The sequence below is a fragment of the Malus sylvestris genome, chromosome 4 (assembly GCF_916048215.2).
Source record: "Malus sylvestris chromosome 4, drMalSylv7.2, whole genome shotgun sequence".
Classification (NCBI taxonomy): Eukaryota; Viridiplantae; Streptophyta; class Magnoliopsida; order Rosales; family Rosaceae; genus Malus; species Malus sylvestris.
Genome location: NC_062263.1, coordinates 24,042,925 through 24,048,493, shown reverse-complemented (window position 1 = coordinate 24,048,493; position 5,569 = coordinate 24,042,925). Strand labels below are relative to the sequence as shown.

Below are 5,569 nucleotides of genomic sequence, written 5' to 3'. Positions count from 1 at the left end.
ATAAGGACAACAATTTGGATTACCTAAGTTCAGAGATCATATCAGACAACTGATTACATATTTAGAGAGGAGATAATATTACGAAACACAAATTTCATTAGACAATCAACCTTTTAGAGAGAGGTACGCCCTCTTCCCTTCCCACTACTTTGCAATTGTATTGTTCTGGCTTGTTGCAATATTTGATGATCGAATAAATTTATACCCTTTCAACTTACCAAAATCTTTGATCTGAAAAATCAACACTTTTATAGCGATTTGATAATTAGATTACAACGGTATTCGGAATACGACACTCTTTTTTCAAGTTCTTGTTCAAAAGCATTCTTTGTGGATTGATAAAGATTACTTTTAAGCACCATGAAACCTGAAGCGAAAGAAGAACGAAGGTCACATTACATAATATTTTACATAAATGGCTAGGAGACACTTAAAACTAAAATGTTACAGTGAAGAAAGTTCTTATTTCTTGGGCCTTGGTCTTGAAATAAAGAAAAAAAAAGAGAGGATGCGCCTGGGAATAACATGGAGTCCAGCTGCGTTGCTCGTCGTAATCATTTCAATGCCTCCACCTTTAGTTTATGTGAACATGTCTTTGATGAATACCAGTTCTTTCCTCAAGCTGAGGGAATTTCTTCACTACCATGTTGTGCACAGCTTTGTAATACCATTTCCTCCATCTCTTGCAGAACACAAGTGACCCGATTGCAACTCTTAAGCCAAAGGTAAATCCAATTTTGACACTGATATGATCCCAATCAATCTCATGTCCATAATTTGGAAGGGGTTCATTCAATGTTGGTGGTGATGACAATCTTGCTTTGTTATTCACCGTCAAAGAAGGCCCCCATAATCCTTTGTTCCCTATAAGCAGGCCAGGCCCAGGCCCAGTGCCACCAGGGCCTGATCGGATCATATTTATATATATTTTTACTTTAAATTCACTCGTCTTTTCTTGGTTAGTTCCTTATATTTTTGAGCTATTTACGTTATTTTTGTGTTTATAGGATTTGTTATGCAAAGAAAATAAAAATAGAACAAGTGAAATTTTATTCGTGAAAAGCAAATTTAAATTACAATATTGCTAACCCATTGTGACGCTAAATGATAAACCAATATTTAAACTATATATGTCATCATTTTATATTTCTTTTCTTGTCTAATTATTTGGAAGCTTTAAGTATTTATGATACTTTTGATATATTGTGTTTGTAGGAGTAACATGATCCAAAGAACTTATTTTTCTGCTATGTGGGGCTGCTAGAAACTAAATGAAAATAAAAGGAGAGCATCGGGAGGAGAATATAGAGGAAAGCAAGCTGCCTTTGCAGCTGGAGGAAAGCAGGTCAGCGACAAAGGGATCCAAGGAAGTCAGAAGAATTAGGGGACAGCAACTGGCAAAGCAGAGGAAATGGAGGAGTCCACACGGGGGACGGAAAAAGAATCCAAAGAAGGGGAAAAAGACTGACAGCTCGCAGAAGAAGGGGGGCCTCGGTGAGAAAGGATAATAAGACGCAGGAGAAGAGAGAGAGAAGTGGGCGGTCTGGGGAGCTGGAAAGAAGCTGCCTTTGGGCAGCGTGAGAAGGTTAGGCGCGGAACAGAAAAATAAGTGGGGAGAAGAGAGGAACGCGGAAAGGGGGCGAGAGGGAAACGGAGAGGAGGGAGTCCAAAGGAAAGCTGCCATTTGGCAGCTTGATGAGGGGGGATAAGAAAAAGGTCAGGGAGAGCAGAAAGAGGACAGAGGGATAGACACGGGAAGAAGAAGCAGAAAGCTGCCTTGCAGCAGAACACGCGGGCAGAGGAGAGCATGGGCGCAGGGGCGTAGACAAACAGAAGCACAGTGAGGGCAGAGAGCAAAGCTTCACTTCCTTTTCTTTCGGTTTAATCTTTCCAAACTCCTATTTTATTTCTATTTTTAATAATGTGTAAATAAATTGATTTTGGCTAGAGGTTAATTCAAAGCCATGATTATATTTGTAATATGAATTGATTACCTTCGGTTGTGATTTCATAAGTTGTGATTTCAATTTACTTATCCGTTCGTATAAAAACTGATTTGTGTATGTTGGTTGAGAGTGCACGCTTAATTTACATGCATGAATTTGATGCTAGAATATAAGTGAATTTCACCTAATCGTTATGAACTTATTTTCACAAGTAGTAAAGGTTGCTAGTCACAATCACGTTAAGTAAATTCTTGGCAAGAGTATCATGCTTTTCATAGTTACGAATGCCTCGTCAATGCTTATAGTTTTCACAAAGTTTAATGATCTTTGATTGTATCTCTATTGTGCTTTCCACGTAGGGGACTTTTGAAGAATGTTTTGAATTGTTGTATGCGTTTTCCCGTCCAATTCAATAACTTAAGGAAAACTTGAAGATTAAAAAAGTGCTGTTCACGGTTAATCTGGAGTATTGAGATTCACAACTTATTGAAAGAACAACTGAAAATTAATTTAGGTTGCATATGTGTCATGTGTGGAGAAGAACCCTCTAGCTAGTCTGTCATTTATCATTTTACCTTAATTTTATGTTTTTGTCAATTCTGTAATTTAATTAAGTTTAATTTACTTTTCATCAAAACCAAACACCCATCCATTATTAAATTATATTATTTAGTTAGTTTTCTTTATTGTTAGTCTTTTAATTCAATTTCCGTCCATTTCAGTTCTTAGTGTTTAATCAGATCATTTTCATTATTTTGAGTCATCCTAAGTGTGTTTCGAGTTATTAGAGTTTTTAGCCTAGTTTTGTATCATTGAGTCTTGTTTAATATTTTTAAATTAATTTAGAATAGATTAGCAATCCCTCCTAATCCCCGGCCTAGAACGATACCCTACTTACATCTATACTACAATTGTCAAAAAGAGGGTTTAATTTTGTGTGTTAACTTATTTTTCACATCAGGGCCCAAGATTGAGAGGGGCACAAAAAGTTAAAAATCCACATAACTAGGTATAAAAAAATAAAAAATAAAAAAATCTAGAGCCCAAATTGAACGGCCCAATTTTTCTACACATAACCCGTTTCTTAAGTTGAACGGCCCAAGTTTTGGGTCATTAAAAAAAAAAAAAACATAAGAGGGACCACTTGTCCATAATTAACCCTAAGTTCCTAACATAACCTCATTTTTCCCGATTCCCCACCTCCCCTTGTTCCCACTTCCCCACTGCCCTGCCTGCCGTCTTTGTCCTTTTCTTCCATCCATTGGCTGCAAGTGCAGCAATTTCTCTCAAAACTCACTCACTACAAGCTGTGCGCTGCAGAGCTTCTAAGCCGGCAAGCCGACATGTCCTTCTCATTCAGTGCATTCACCAACCCTTTTAAGTTTTGAGGTAAACGAATTTTTAAAATTTGAATTATTAATTCATAATTTAATATAAAATTTTGCAAGTGACATAGAATTATTGAATTCTTGATTAATTGAATTATTTGATTTCATTTCAAACCCAATTTTTAGGTTCAATTTTATCAATTTTTCTAATATGTTAGACTATGTGTTATTGTATTTATAATATATAATAGATGTTAGGGTTTTTACACTATATAATATGTGTTGGAATGATAGTTTTGGTAGGAAATTTTTGTTATATCATGTGTATGTAATTCTTACAAACAAATTTTCGAAGCCATGTCTTTTAGGAAACAACTCTCTAGTAATATGAAAAGTGAAAAAAAGGCAAAGGATAATGAAATTACGGAAAGTTTAAGAGGATCTCTTAATAATTTTTTTTTCTCCAAAGAATGAGTCGGTTGAAAATTTGAGAGAAACTAATGTTGGTGAAGAGTCACAATATGTTGTTGGGGAGTCTCATGATCATGAAATTGGTGGTTATGTGGAGAAAGATGTTAATGACGAGTCTCATGACCATGAAAATGGTGGTGATTTGGAGGAAAATGTTGGTGATGAGTCTCAAGACCATGAAAATCGTGGTGATGTGAATTTAAATGTTAATAATGATCATATTGGTGTAGAGGAAAATCTTGAATCTCCTGAACCTATTTTTCATTTAAACATTTATGATCCAAGAGTTTGGGATAGTCTTAATGCTGGAATGAGAGCCTTACTTGTAGAAAAGGGACCAATTCGAGAAACTAACATCACCTATCCTAAGGACAAACTCTCTAGAAAATTTTCTTCACACTACTGTGATCGAAAATTACGAACGTGAGGGCCTAGCCCCCAAGCTTTGACTGGGTTCCAGTCCTCGTTAAATATTTTATTTTAAACATATGTTTCCGTATTAAAAAAGGGCACACTTTGAGCTTTCGCACTAGGCACCCAAAAACTTAGGACCGGCCCTGCCTATAAGAGAGGCATTTTTCAAATGTAAAAAACTGAGTACAGGCGGGATCATGCTAACCAGTTGATTATTTGAGAGATTTAAGAATGAAAGGAAAGTAAGCTTAGCTAACTGTGGTGGAAATTTCCAACTCAACTTGTTCTGTAACATATTCAAGGACTCGAGTTTTAGCATGTTACCAAATGACTATGGAATTTCAATTGTGAAACCATTACTTGACAAGTCGAGGTAATATCTTCGAACTCTCCCATTTCCTTAGGTTTTTGTCCGCTAAAATTGTTGGATAAGAAGTGAATCAATGTCAAGATGGTTAGAATCTTTACCATATCTCTCTCTGAACCTTTGCTGGTCACTGTTATAGCGTGCTCAAAATAAGCCTCAGCCCCTCCTCTCTTAAAGCTGGTTTCACTTTCATCAACTTTGACTGTCGATAGGGAATCATCTTCATTCGCCATCATTGCTCACCATGTTGTCAAACGTATGCCGGGTACTTCATCATTGAAATTGTTGTAAGCTAGGTCTATGATTTGAAGCACTGCCCAAGTGCCAAGAGTCTTGGGATTCCAATGCCTCCGTAGAAGTTGTTAGACCTCAAAACAAAGACGCGGAAGGTGGAGATGTTCTTCAACAACCATGGGAAGGTATCTGTCATCTGATTGTTTGCAAGGTTTAAAACCTTTAAACGTGCACAGTTGGCTAGAGACTTTGGAAATTGACCCTCTATCTGATTTCGGTTGAGGGATAGAGTTTCTAAGTCACAACTTTCTGGAAATTGAAAATCAGAAATAGTTCCAGTTAAGGTCGTTTCTGAATAGTGCATAAGCCGGCATACAAGATTAACTATAAATGAGACGTCCGGCCTAGTCCAAGTTAAGTATTTTTGAGGGTCGACCAATCTTCTTTCATCGTCTTTGCATGTCTATTAATTCTGGGATCGTTCATATTGGGAAGTCTATTAAAAGATGTTCATATTGGCATGTCTATAAATACCCCCAAACTTAGCTTTTTGCTTGTCCTCAAGCAAAACAAACTCAAAAAGCAAGGATAAAAACTAGCAAACTAGAAACTTAAACAAAAATTAACTAAGAGAAAAATTTCACCTTCAAGTTGCAACTATAGAAAACGTTAAAAATTAGAACATCTTTTCAAAAGTTCCAACTAATCCCACCATAGAGTCTAAGCCATGTAGAATCAATTAGAAAGGAATTCATGAACTTCCCATGGTGTAAAGTGAACCAATATAGCTAAGGAGACTCGACTAAAAT

The 5,569-nt window shown here is 36.5% G+C and overlaps 1 pseudogene; it reads right to left on the bottom strand.

Annotated features, from left to right (window-relative positions):
* Positions 1-574: 574 nt before the first annotated feature.
* LOC126618248 (receptor-like protein 52) lies at positions 575-4,956 on the bottom strand (annotated as a pseudogene).
* Positions 4,957-5,569: the final 613 nt, after the last annotated feature.